Raw genomic sequence first — 14,868 nt, 5'->3', positions numbered from 1 at the left:
TCACACCAGCTGATGTGTGTACATGTGTCTTCTCTCTGCGACATTACCTCTGCTCTTTTGAGGACATCCTATTCTGCCACGCTGTGGATTATCATCTTGCTGTGGTTTGGGGAACTAAAGCCACTTCTCTGCCTTCACATAAAGTGAATTTAGCAAGGTCTCTTGGGAGTGACGTACAGAAGGACTTAAGTTTAACTATCCTGCTCAAGGACTGAACATTGTATTTTTCACCTTGGCTCTGAAACTCAGTCTGGCAACCTTTGGTTACTATTCAGATGCTCTGAACACTAAGCCTTCTGAAACCTGGCACAGTTTTGGAATGCATCCGAGAAGCGGCCCTATTCCTTTTCTAATGCACTGCTTTGACCAGGGCCTAGATGGAATATTTAGGGAATAGTGTGCCATTTGGGAGGCCGGATCGGTTCCCAAATGGCTGTTGACTGCAGTGGTCTGTCAGCTGTGCTATATAACATGGAGACACTGTCTGAGGAACAGAGACACCGGGTCAACGTTGGGGGTCCGGGACGTCCTGACTGTTAGTTTTGCTGCTGTAGGTGCTGCGGGACGACGGAGAGGCAGCCTCTACTCAGCGTTCAGTCTCCAACACAGCAGGACTCTAGGATAGCTCAGGGCGGTTGCCAGGGACCCAGGCCAAATCTGGTGGAGGGGGCGAGCGCTCCTCCAGCACCCCACTCAGCAGGCACCGGCCGGGGCTTTGTCTCGGGGCAAGCCTGGGTATTGTCCTGGAGATGTGGAGGGACTTAACAACCTGCAAATGAAATACAAACTCTCTGAGGGGAGTCACATTCTCCGCTGGGGAGAGAAAGGTTATGGTGAAAGACCAGCTGCTTGACAGTTTTCTACCAGATCTTTTGATCTTTTTTTTCCTTTTATTTCTTTTGCTGACTGGGAAATGACATGAATGTTGGGTTTCAGCTTCAACAGAGGATGAATCATTGACATTTTGTGGGGTTGATTGTGAGAAATTTGTGACGAAAGGAGAGTGTGTGAGTGGAAGAGAGATATAAAGAGAGACTGAGAAAGAGAGAAAGAAAAAGAGAAACAAAGACGAAGCAGTGAGATGAAGTGGCGTGTGGTGACTTGCTGTTGGTTGGAATGGGTTTTGAAGAACCAGTTACTACACAAATAGTTAAAACTTCAGTTCACCCGTTTCAAGGCAAGGGTCCTTCTAAATCAGTTGTAATGTTACCATAAAAAAAGAATACAATTAAGGATGAAGTCCTTAAAAATCCAAAAAGAAAAAAGAAAAACTCTGAGTAGCATTTTATAGTCTTTTTTATTGGCTGATGTCTCTTGGGTGTTGTGACAATGTGGTCGTCTTGCCAACAAACTTCGTGGAATTACCACTGTTGGAGTCTTCATTTATATCTCCCTTCCTTCCTCTGGCTCATCCCCTTTCTTCCTCTCGCTCTCTCACCCCTTTCTCTCTCTCTCTCTCTCTCTCTCTCTCGCTTGCCCCCCCCCCCCCCCCCACATGCTTTCCAGCTGTGTATAATAAAGCAGAAGGCTAATTGCAGGTTTTGTATGTTACAAACAGGACCATTAGTCTTCCCTTTTAACTTGTCTGTTCTTCCTGTGACTGTCTGGGGCTCTAATGCATCACATACAGTAGTTAGAGACCAGCAGCTCTGGGTGTCTCCAACATTAGAAATCAGGACCTCTGGTTATCTCTAACATTAGAGCTCAGGACCTCTGGTTGTCTCCTACATTAGAAATCAGGACTTCTGGTTGTCTCCTACATTAGAAATCAGGACCTCTGGTTGTCTCCAACATTAGAGCTCAGGACCTCTGGTTGTCTCCTACATTAGAAATCAGGACCTCTGGTTATCTCCTACATTAGAGCTCAGGACCTCTGGTTGTCTCCTACATTAGATGAGGCAATGAGGTTTAACAGGCTGAGGTTTAACAGGCTGAGGTTTAACAGGCTGAGGTTTAACAGGCTGAGGTTTAACAGGCTGAGGTTTAACAGGCTGAGGTTTAACAGGCTGAGGTTTAACAGGCTGAGGTTTAACAGGCTGAGGTTTAACAGGCTGAGGTTTAACAGGCTGAGGTTTAACAGGCTATGGGGTTTAACAGGCTATGGGGTTTAACAGGCTATGGGGTTTAACCGGCTGTTTCTCTTTTATTCCTCCTCACCTGCTGCTCATCCGTTTCCTACCTCACTCTCACCCTCCTTTACGCTCTCCTTTTCCTTGCCCATATTTCCCCCAACTCCCTCCTATCTCTCTCTCTCCTCCACCTCCTCCACCTCCTACTCATGTGATTCAGCCTTGACTTGTAATCTGACTTCTCCATCAGAACCTCCAGCCGAAGGGAACCTCTCCAGACTCTCTAGCCCTAGATGTGTGAAGGACCTCCGGTGTTCATTCAGCTTCACCGACCTCTTTGCTCCACATCCTCAAATACATGTTATATGCATGAGTTGTCATTAGTTATGTCCAACCCTTTCCACCACCTCAACAACAAATAAGACCACTGTCTATTTCCATTTAGGAAGCCTCTGCATGCCAGCCTCAGTTTTGTGTCCCTCTGTGCTTCCCGTACATATGTTGCGACTCTTAATGTTCGGCGTATCAGAGAAGGACTTCTTGACTAACAGTTCAGTCTCTGAATGGCATTCTGGACAATACTCTGTGGGTGGTACAGTCTCTCTCTGACTCGCTCTGTCTCTTTCTTATAACAGATTAACATTCCGGTTGGTGCTGCCCAATGTTGCTAAGTTAGTCGCTAGCCAATATTACTAGCTAGCAAACATTATTTTGAGTTTTATTTTGGGTTTATTGCTGTCTTTGTGACCACTTGTTAAACCAATACACAATATGCCATCCTAAAGATGGCAGACTCAAGAATTGAACCAGAATAGAAACGGCTGCACTCTATGGACAGTTGTGAGGTTATTGGTAATGGTAAATGAGTTTGGTTTTCTCATGTAGCGGTTGGTCCCCTAACAATTGCAGCTTCACTGTTTAGAACAGTGATATGGTGACAAGGTCACCGTTGGTATAAACGACAGAGATAACCGCGATGCGACGGAGCTAACCGCGATGCGACGGAGCTAACCGCGATGCGACGGAGCTAACCGCGATGCCACGGAGCTAACCGCGATGCCACGGAGCTAACCGCGATGCCACGGAGCTAACCGCGATGCCACGGAGCTAACCGCGATGCCACGGAGCTAACCGCGATGCCACGGAGCTAACCGCGATGCCACGGAGCTAACCGCGATGCCACGGAGCTAACCGCGATGCCACGGAGCTAACCGCGATGCAGAACGGAGTTCCGGGTGTCACATTAGGGTTCTGCAGTGATTTGTCTGTGGGATATGAAGCCAGTTGGGTCGTCAGCGAGTGTGTAGTTGTATGGCCGATACAGAACCGGAACTGAGCCACCAGAACATTTTATAGCCACAGGGAAGTGGCCTAATGAGTCAAATATTTCAAGGCATTGATGGGTGAGGGGTTGAAAAGGGCGAGGCAGGGCTCAGGTAGTTCCCTGCATTCATCCTATTATCTCTAGTTTGGCCGGGTCTGTTCGGGCTCCGGTTGTCTTGTTGAAGGGGCTCTGCCCTACTTTCTGCCTGAATGAGATTGTCCTCAGCTCAGCAGCAGGCAGTCCTCTTGGCCTGAAGTGTCCTTCAGCACTGGCAGCCACATTGCCCCGGTATTCTCAGTCATGGGCACCGTAGATAGTGGACCACCTGGCTTGGTTCTACACAACCCTCGGTTTGGGGCTCTTGCAGGGAGTTTTCAGATGAAAAGAGAAAGGTTGTTTCAGCGTGATTGTTTGTTGTGAGCTTCGGTCTGTGACCGTGTGGGCTAAATCCACGGCTCATGTCTAGAAAACACTCTCTGCTTTCTGACTCGTCAAATCCTTTTGGATTTAGCCCTGTCAGATTAGGTTTCTGATTCTTCCTTAACTTGAAATGAAAAGGCTCACTAAAGCAAAATCCCTTTCTTGTCAGGCGTTAAATGGAAAGAAATTGAAACCTAAAGCCCAGTGACTTGTGTGCCTGGAGGAGGTTGATAGACTTGACGTTCTTGGGATTGAGGACTGGTACTGGGGGCTGGTACTGGGGGCTGGTACTGGGGACTGGTACTGGGGGCTGGTACTGGGGGCTGGTACTGGGGACTGGTACTGGGGACTGGTACTGGGGGCTGGTACTGGGGACTGGTACTGGGGACTGGTACTGGGGACTGGTACTGGGGACTGGGACTGGTACTGGGGACTGGTACTGGGGACTGGTACTGGGGACGGGGTTGTGGAAAAGACCATGTTCGTTCACTAGCTGCGTAAAGACCTTGAAAAGCAGTTTGATGTCACTGTACTCAGACATTTGCTTTTCACTCCAGCCTCGCATTCATTTCTCTCCTTGGCCTCTCCGTTGTCATTGTGTTGTACTGGAGGGTTGTAGGTGTTGTTATTGTGTTGTACTGGAGGGTTGTAGGTGTTGTTATTGTGTTGAACTGGAGGGTTGTAGGTGTTGTTATTGTGTTGAACTGGAGGGTTGTAGGTGTTGTTATTGTGTTGAACTGGAGGGTTGTAGGTGTTGTTATTGTGTTGAACTGGAGGGTTGTAGGCGTTGTTATTGTGTTGAACTGAAGGGTTGTAGGTGTTGTTATTGTGTTGAACTGGAGGGTTGTAGGCGTTGTTATTGTGTTGAACTGGAGGGTTGTAGGCGTTGTTATTGTGTTGAACTGGAGGGTTGTAGGCGTTGTTATTGTGTTGAACTGGAGGGTTGTAGGTGTTGTTATTGTGTTGAACTGGAGGGTTGTAGGTGTTGTTATTGTGTTGAACTGGAGGGTTGTAGGTGTTGTTATTGTGTTGAACTGGAGGGTTGTAGGTGTTGTTATTGTGTTGAACTGGAGGGTTGTAGGCGTTGTTATTGTGTTGAACTGGAGGGTTGTAGGCATTATTGTGTTGAACTGGAGGGTTGTAGGCATTATTGTGTTGAATTGGAGGGTTGTAGGCATTGTTAAATATGAAGTGAATGTAACTAAATGTGGTGACTCGTCTGGCTGTTGGGGTCCCGTCGTATGGTCTCCTCTTCCTGTAAAGAAAACACTTCTATATTTGTCAATGTTTGGCCGCCTGTCAGGAGAATAACTGTGCGTGGCTCGGCAGTCCGCATTCTGATTTTTGTTGTTTTCATTTTTATTGCTGGACTCGTGTTTACAGTACCCCTTAATAGCTGGAGATGACATGTTTCACTTTTAGATCTCTGACCTGAAACATTTTCTTTGCAGCAATTTTAAACAAGCCCCTAAAGCCTGTATTTATACTCCTCATATAGACAGAGTCATTATAGTAAAAACAAATGTTGTCTTTCGCGCACAGTCCAGCTGAAAGTAGGCTTTCGCTTTTAACTCTGCCCCTCTGCCTGCTGTGGCGTGTCCTGTGTAGTGACCTTATGACTGGCCTGGTCCCAAGTAGTGAACAGTATATACGAGGTGTGTTCAGCTTGGAACCCTTCGAGGTCTGGAGCCTGCTGGTCTTCTGTTCTACCTCATTAACGGCACCCGCTTGGTGTGTCTCTGGTCTGAATCTGTCCCTGGTAGGTTCCAGAGTTTCAGGGATGTAGGGGATTGAGAGCTGTTTGGACCTCGTTCTAGATGTTTGGGGGTTTAGAAGTGACGGAGTCGGTTCACTTTCTATTCAACACCTCTCCGGCTGTCTTTCTGTGGTCTCTGTTTGAGTGTTAGTACTGTTTAAACCCTCTACAGCTGCACTCAACCGGAAACAGCGTGTTATTCTGCTGTAGAAGCGGTTCTGGATGTGTAAAATGCTCCGTGGCAGATAGACAATAAATCAAAGCTCGGGGGCAGTCAGAGCTGAATGGCATTGACTGTAGAAACCATGTCTCTTTTACTCAACAAAACACAAACGAAGACCGTGCAAAGAATTAATGGAGGAGAGAAACACACAGAAACTGAGAGAGACAGACAAGGAGAGAGACAGACAAGGAGAGAGACAGACAAGGAGAGAGACAGACAGGGAGAGAGACAGACAGGGAGAGAGACAGACAGGGAGAGAGACAGACAGGGAGAGAGACAGACAGGGAGAGAGACAGACAGGGAGAGAGACAGACAGGGAAACAGAATTAGGCCAATTTCCCCTCATAAATCTACAAAAAAAAAGAGAACAAAAATATCCCATCCATCTGATAAAAGTGACCCCAGTAGGCAGGGTGCTGTGTGCGCTGGTAGTAGCACTGTAAGGTGCCATTTGGGTCACCGACTGGTTCGGTCAGACGAGTCGCGACGTGAGGATGTTATGGACACTTCAGCCCTGAATGAACTGTAAAAACCCTGTCTGTCCCTCTAGTTTTCCATGGGCATACTAGTCATTCAGCAGCCGCTGTTCTCCAGTAGGACGTGTGGACCCTGGAAGGACTGCTTCAGTCTCTGGTTTGACACATTTTGGAGTAATCTTGGAGGGTGGGACCGTGTTGTTGTTGTTTGTTCAAGGTCTCAGAAAAAGCTGTAGATAACATCAACTCCTTACACTCAAGCTAAATTGGAGTGTTTGTGATTGTTCAGTGTGCTTCAACACTTGTCCTTTTACACAAACTGAGGAGCTTTGACTTGATGGCGTTCCACTCAGGGCTCCCCTCTTCAGCTTTGGGGCCTCAGATGTAGCCTTAGAAAAGCCTGTGTGTGTGTGTGTGTGTGTGTGTGTGTGTGTGTGTGTGCACGCGTCTCTGTGTGTGTAAGGGGCTTCCTCCAGATTCCCACAGAAAGAGTCTTGGCTTTGTGATTCAGGGTGGACAGTTGATCCTGGCAGACCGGTGCATAGAGATGGACAGAGGTCTCTTCTGTGGGTCCATGCCATTAACGTGTCTGTAACAGTTTAGTTGTTAATTATTTCTACTTGTTTAGTGGTGCTGCTGTATTTAATTTCCAATTGCTTCGGTAGCTAATGTTTCCCATGCCATTGGCAGTGCCTTTGATACAATCTCCATATCAATGCAGCCAGTTTAGGTTCATTTCAGTGCATTATGTTGAATCTTTCTCATGAAGTCCTGATCGGTTCAGAAACGATCAGCCAATGAAGTTGAAAGTGCCACTGTGTTAACTACATTCACAATGTCTGCATCCTCTAAGCATCTCTATAGGATTTGGAAGGAGTTGCTGTCTCTCTCTTGTGGTCTCTCTCTTTCTGTTTGAAGTGTCAGAGGGAGGATTTGCCGTATTGCAGGATTACCGACTCAATACCCTGACTGTTCATACATGCCATTACAAAATGTCTATTCAGAAATTTCTGAATTTAGTCCATAATGAGATTGTGTCTTAAGCTGTGTTTCCCATGACCATCACCAAAACACCAGCTGATGGAATTAATGTGGATGTTTGCTGGCCAACTCTTTCTCAGTCTCTTTTGGTCTTGCAACTAGTGTTCACTCGTAACCGATGTGTGTGTGCACAATCTGTACGTCCGTGTAGAAAACCGATAAAGTAAAATAAACATCCACTCGTCAGCAATTTGAAAGCACCTGACCGTTTGTCACAGACATCCATCTCCTCAAAACTCTCTGCCGAACGATGTGTTGAACCTGACTAGATAAGTCCTGAAGAGATGTGCTGAGCAGAAACTGTGCTTCCGGGCTAAATTCTCCCTGAAATGGATTGTAAAAAGGCGACACAGTTAGTCTGGAAGCTGGTGTTAACATGCTGAGAGAGGCCTTAGGCTAGCCCTAGCCCAGAGGAGATGGTAGCCTAGCGACCAGCCTCATGGTTTCCCACAGAATTGACTGGCTGTTCTGTCCTTATTCAGAGAAGGTTGGAGTCCTAAACAGTAGACCAAGGTGGCTCCTCCAGTCAAAGCCGTACGCTGGAAAACCTTTGTACAGCAAAGGGAGGATTCTGGCCCCCTGAACGGCGGGGCGATAAAGTCACTGCCTTGCACTCAGGACAGTTAACATTATGTATTTTCCGAGACGCATCGAAGGAGACTCGAGACCCTAGATTATTTTGTTGTGTAAACTTGCAGATATCGATAGCTCAAGACGCCACCTTCTAAGGTAGCCTGCGGCATATTTCCCATGGAGCCCCCCTGGAGTTTTAAGTGTGTAGACAATTCTGTTGGAGCTGTATCAAGTGTCTGTGCAGTGTGAGGGCATATCGATAGATTCTTCTGCATTTGAAGCCCACAATCCTGCCTGGTGCGTCTCAAACGTGGGCGTACATTCAAGTGCTGTGCCAACTAATGTAAGTCTATCTAGTGGGACATTTTTCTATCTTGAAACGTTAACAAGCCCTCTAGCTGTGTCTCTGAGAAAACAGGGCTTGAATCCTGGTTGGATGTTAAAAGTTCGAATCCTGTGACACACAGAGGGGCAGTGCTCTTGGCACCATCTGGGTTTGGGAGTTACTAATCAAATATGCTTGCCTTTCATTGGCAGTACTTCAACTTTTAATTTGGCCTTTTCCAAAAGGTCCGGGCGTAAATGTCACAGTTGTTGTGCTGATTCCACTGCATCCGAGGGAGTCTAATAGCTCTGATATGTCTTGACCTGTTATGCCATGTGTAGATTTGACCATGGGTAGAAAATCGTTGTCTTTTTTTGTAGTAACATCATGGCAGAAGCTGCGTTTGTTGCTGTTACAGTGTAGTTGGATCTGCTCTGTGCAAAGTTTGAGGGGTTGAGATTTGGCGAGCAGTTTTGTTGGACCAAACAGAAAATGCAAATAAAGAGTAGAAACTGCTTCTTGTCATTGTGAGTGGGACTGTGTGTCCGTCCGTGCATGCGTCCGTGTGTCCGTAAATGGGAAGGTAGCCAGGGGATGTTAGTCAGTTTATTGCCTGTCCAACAGAGATTTGGCTTCGTCATTCAACCCAGGCCCTCTTAAGAGAGTTGGCAGGGGGTGTAACATCTGAGCAAGTGTGTAACATAACTATATCAGAAACATTACGTGAACAAGTGTGTCGTGTTTGTCACATGTAAGGATCAAGGAAGAAATTCAGCAGCCTAAACTGTTCATCACTGTTCATTTTCCTCCAATCTCTGATGGCACAGATTATAGTCTAGTCTGCCGTATGGTGCTGAAAATCAGCTTCTCCCTCCACACTCCTTTGTCTCCCCCCTGTTTCTGAGCTTTTTTTAATCCACCCCCTAATTTTTTCTCCCCCATCTCCATCTCTCCTTGTCCCCCCAATCTTTCTCTCTTTTTCTCTTTCTTGCTCGCTCGCTCTCTTTGTCTGTCTGCCTGCCTAAGAGAGATAATGACAAAGTTGCTTTCTAAGATCATTACAACATTTGGCCAGGGTCAGAGGGATGGACAGAGCGATATGATTGGTCAATTAGAGCACGGCTGCTGCTGTCTGATAGGCTGTTTTCTGTTGATCTTGATTGTTATTTAATTGCTCAGTTTGTCTGTATCTCTTAGAATTCTATATGCTGTTCCCATTACATTTTCAGACATGAACAACAGCGCTATTTACATTGTGAACCTTTCAAATAAAAGATGCAAACTCTAAAATTGCAGAGCTTAACATTAAGTGAGAGCTGAGAAATCTACTATAGCTAGTGGCCAAACACACAAAAATATGCAAACGGATGTTTCAACTTGAAACCAACGCTCAACAGGCACCGCAAGATGTACATCATATTAAGCGAAAGCCTGTAGGAAAAAATGCTGAATGATTTTGTTTTGGTTTGTTTGAGCGTGGTTAAAGGTTTCTGGGCCAGGAGGCGGTCCTGGTTGTGTTAAGGCTCTGTTACTTCTCTGGCCTGAAACAGACCTGCTTTCAGAAGTTATGAAAGGATCATTATGGCCCATTAATTTCTTACTTTAGCTCTTAAACTGAGGTGTTTTTGCTGCTAAAGTGTCAGGAGGGTTCGTGGGTATTCACACTGTATGTGTGGTACTATGGTGTCCAGGTCAGAGCTGTGTGTGTTTGTCACTGACCACATCAGAGATGATTGTGTGTCGACATCAAGCATACCTGCATTGCTATCGGAGGACTGGACATTTTGTATCCTTAAACGCCTTTAGCTACATCCTAGCCCCTCCCTCCCTAACTGATACCGTAACCTCAATAAATTACCATTTCCTGTTTCAGTATCTTATTGAGGACCGGAGGTTAATTAACATGGTTTGGAGGTCCTCACTATGATAAAGAAACATTGAAGTGAAGTGAGAACATTTGGCTGGACATTTAGGGTTATGTTTAGGCATTTATGATGGAGTTAGAGGTTAGGTTAAGTTTAGGCATGAACTTATTCAGTGTACGGTTAGGTTTAACGATTGGGTACAATCGTTTTTTGAATGGTGCTCAACTCCGGTCTCAGTATGTGAGTAACATTGTGTGCGTCTGTGCAGATCAGAGGTGTTTGTCCTGATTAGAAGTGTGTGTATCTGCCATATACCCGATCCAAGGTATGTTTGTGTCTGTGGCTGTCCATTTAAGGGTTGTCCTCTCCTGTCCTCGGGTCTTCGCTCATTTCTTTGAAGTTAAGCCGAGAGCAGAGGCCTCGCCACAGCGCCTCTTCAAATATTGATTTTTAACCTCTCGGAGAGGTGGTGTGGGATTTGAAGGAGGGGGGAAAGGAGACTAGCTCTAGCCTGTTCCCATTGCTGGAGTGGGTCTATTCAGGTCAGGAACGTCAACTCTGCATTTTATCCCCCCTCTAGTCTTTGTCTCACTGCTTTTTCTCTCTGTCCTTTGAGTCTGTCTTTCCGTACTCTTTCAGTAAATTTCAACTCATTTCAACAGTTCCAAGCAAAAGGTAATTAAACAAGACAAAGGCAATCAGACATTACCAGTCACCATACAAACACAGGAAGATCAGTATTTTGATGGTGGTAAATATAATACTGCCTCCTCTGATAGTTGACAGCCTAGTTGAAGTTTCCTGTGAAGTTGTTCATTTAGAGTTTTTTTTCTTGTGTTCTGCATGGAAATTGTGTTTAGTTTTGTGGCACCTGGACCTTTTTGTCTAACACCAATATTTTTATCTTGGTAAGATTAACTGACAGATACAGTAAACATTAGATTTAGTGCAGACTTACATTGTCCTTGCTAATTCAAAGATGTGTTGCGAATGTTGGGGCTGCAAAGTGTTAATTGCCCAATTGTAACTCCACTGTAATGTTTGTATTCATTTTATATCATTGTCGGCTGACAAAATGCTCTCACTGCGCATCGGGTCAAACTCACTGGAGTCAACTGGAGTCAACTGGCTTACAGCTTTTATTTGGGTTCTGTAGATGAGGTTAGTGTTCAAGGTTAGCATGTTCCTTATTGAAATGCAGCCACATTTTCAACTTGCGTGCACGCGTGTGTTTGGTAGTGTCACGTCACACACATGAAGGAACTTGGCCACGCTGGGGCCTGGATGGCGGTTTCTTCAGACGGGATCAGGAACTGAAAAATAGAACCAGAATGTAATTTTCATTTTGATACCAGCAGAACCGGAAGGCTTGGAACCGGTGTTTTCAGTTGCAAAGTATTTTGGATTTTACCAGGTCATTTTCACTGAGGAAATGTCATAGTCTGCTATTTATGAAACTGTCAAATATACCAGAGGTGAGGATACCAGAGGTGAGGATATAAGGAATATCACAGGCCTCCGTAGGTTGATATTTCATCCTGCCCTTTATTTAGTTCTGATGGTCTTTAAAAGTTGATGTCACTGTTTATGTTACAATTCTGTTTTTGGTTTTGCTTTGAGTCCTTGTCGTTGTCAAATGCTTAGAATTCGGATCAATCCGTCGTCACCATTTACGGTAGCTACGTCTTTGTCTGCATCGTTTAGTCTTCTGTTCTCCCGGACGCGGTTTAATTTGATGGATTCTTCAGTCACATAACACATTCTGATCCTTATTGTTTATTAATGTATTGCTGTAATATGAGTTATTCCCCATAGTGAAAAGCAATGTTCTGGATGTTGTGGAAAGTTATTTGATTTTCTTCTTGGATGGAAGAACAATACATGTTAGCTGATTGGACACCATCCATGCTAGGTTTTACTGTTGCTTGGCAACACTGTAACAATGCCCAGCAGTTGTTCTTTGGTAGGTTTCTTTTCTGTCATCCCTTCTTCTATAGCAGCTCTAAATATTATCCATCCTGTTGGGTTTCAATGCCTCCTGGCTGAGTACTGGTCTGTTCAAGTTTTTTGCGGTGATCTGAAACTGCTGTTGATTGGCTGACTGGGACCCCCCCCCCCCCCATCCCGTCCCAACAGCAACACTTAATGTTCCTCTCCTTCATGTTTAATAAGTTGAATTCCTGGGTAATATGAGGCTGTGTGTTCGGGGGGGGGGGTTGTGACTGGCTCATAACAACATGGGATGTTGTTTTTGTTGTTGTTGATGTTAGGGCACCAAGAGAATGACTCGCCCCTCTTCTCCTTTTTTCTTTGGTGAGTAAGAACCCTTAACTCACCCCATTAACTGGCATATGTGCCACTGTTAGTGAGGGGAACACACACGCAGACACGCGCACACTGTCCCATGTACCCCTCCCCCGTTCCCCGTCAGGGCTTCAGCCAGGAGACAGGCGTCTCTGACACCTCCTTGCAGCCGTTTTGGTTGTTCAGTGTTTGGGTTGGTTCAAACAGTGCTTCCTCTATTCAGGACTGAAATTGATCCCTCTCCTCCTCAGAAATGTTTCCAAAGAGCGATATACAGGTCAGCGTTCCGTTACCTGACGGCTCCGACCGATATCTTCTGCCACTCTGTCGTTCACTAGGTATTTCAGTCTCAGACTGACGTCGGTTGAAGATCTTTGTGGTCACGTCAGAATGTTGTACGACACGCATTCATTGGTGATTTTCAAAGTCACTGGCACATTTTGTGAATGCCACCGAACTGATTTGTTGCTTTCTGGGATCCATCACTTTCTGGGACCAATCAGATTTGTAGCTGTCATTCTGGCTGGTCAGTCAGTAGTTGGCAGGTAAACATATATCCGCTATGTATATCTACTTCCTCTCAATGACGCTGTCCTACTGTATCCATCAAGGATGTGTGTGTGTGTGTGTGTGTGTGTCTGTGTGTGTGTGTGTGTGTTTAAGTGGTCAGACAATTTCCTCCTTATAGATTTCCAAACCATCTTCTGTATGGCAGGTTGGCCTCAATCCCAGTAATTTGACCCAGGTATGGCTAGACATGAACCGCCAGGCAGACATCCTTCCCACCGCTTCCAGCCAAGCGTGGGTGTGTGTCTGTGTAGTAGGCAGGTGTGTGTTTCCAGGTAGTGTGTTTGTTAGCCGGTAGTATATGTGGTGCTGGGTGTGTGTCTGTGTTGTTTGGACTTCTCTGAGTGCTTTTGCTGTGATTGTGATAATAGATCTGTTTTCCCTGGCGTCTTGTGTCTGCGTTTCAGTTTCCAAAACCAACAGTCATCTAGCAGCTTAGAGTATTACTACATCCTAAATGCCACCCTGTGTAGTGCCCTAACACTGACCACTGCCTGTATGACTGCAGTCAAATGTAGTGCACGTGATCAGGAATAGAATGCCACTGAGGATTCTTGATACTTCCTTTGCAGAGCCACTCATTTTTTTTGTAATTTTTTTTTGCTCAAGACCCAAATGAGCAATTGTCCGGCATCCCATGACTCAGATGATCCATGTGGTGAACGGTTGTACTGTATATTTAAGTCGATGTATGGTCATATAGATGGAGAATAAACACTGTGGGTGTTGTAGATGTATGGTCATATAGATGGAGAATAAACACTGTGGGTGTTGTAGATGTATGGTCATATAGATGGAGAATAAACACTCTGGGTGTTGTAGATGTATGGTAATACAGATGGAGAATAAACACTCATAACATTTTTGGAATCTGTCTTAGAAGACTGTTATGATGACACTGAACATTTAGCAACATTTCTGTGGAAGCATCCTCTCAGATTTACATACGCATGGATTTATTTTCTTCATGTGAACTGAAATCCTTTACATAAAGATTATTTTCACAGTATCAAATTGATATAATTTAAAAACTGTATGCCCTGGAAGGAATGTATTTTTTCTGTGAGGCTCTTAACACAGCTATAACTATCACAGTGGAAAGTTCAAACTGTAGGAGGAAAAAAACTATTGTGTTGTTTGGCATTTGACGAGATCACAGAGTGACCGAGGTCTGCATGTTGTACCATCCAGATCCAAGTGAGTGAGTTGCTAAAGTCCTTGATTTTGCAGCGAGGGATGCAGACTGTTCCTCTTCCACCCAAGCTGGACCCCTTTCCCCATATAGATTGACCCGTGCCATCGGTCTGTGTAGGCTGTGGAGGTTGGCCCGGGCTGACAAGGACGTGAGCCTGAGGCCCTGGTAAGATGCTTACACTATAACTATGGTGTGGTTGAGTTTGCCTCCGACACAACCGCCCCCCACTGGCTGAAGATTGCGGGAGTGGCGCCTTGCAGCCCGTAGTATATTTCCATATCCCTTAACATAGCGCCCTGTTCCTAACCTGACCCTGACGCTGCGTGGGTGAGAGTAGTGCGCTAGAAAAGCTGTTGTTGGCATTTGGGAGACGCAGGCAGTCTGGGTGCTGTGTGTTGGAGGGATGGTTCTGAACAGCAATAAGATTGGTACTAATCTGTTGATTAACCCGGAGGACCTGTTCAGACAGACAGTCTGTTGCCACCAGTAATAGACAAGACATCCAGATAAACCCCTGGACTGTAACATAATAAATGCAGAACAACAATGGTCTCACTGAAAAGCAAAAGAATGAGGCGCACCGAACCTATAAATACTGTCCTTGCGGTGGTTGTTGTGTCGTGTCACTAGAGGATTCATTGTGGTATTTTGTGTGTTTAGATCATAGGGGGGTTTGATCCGGGGATGAGCTCAAGCCGCAGAGTGACTCAGTTTTACCAAACAGGACTCC

The 14,868-nt window shown here is 45.5% G+C and overlaps 1 protein-coding gene across 2 annotated transcripts in view; it reads left to right on the top strand.

The window, feature by feature from the left end:
• The window catches only part of gpc5a (glypican 5a), a 113,782-nt gene that overhangs the window by 7,103 nt on the left and 91,811 nt on the right, over positions 1-14,868 (top strand). The window lies entirely within an intron of this gene.

This window comes from Esox lucius, chromosome 22 (assembly GCF_011004845.1).
Source record: "Esox lucius isolate fEsoLuc1 chromosome 22, fEsoLuc1.pri, whole genome shotgun sequence".
Lineage (NCBI taxonomy): Eukaryota > Metazoa > Chordata > Actinopteri > Esociformes > Esocidae > Esox > Esox lucius.
This window is presented reverse-complemented; position numbering and strand designations above follow the sequence as displayed.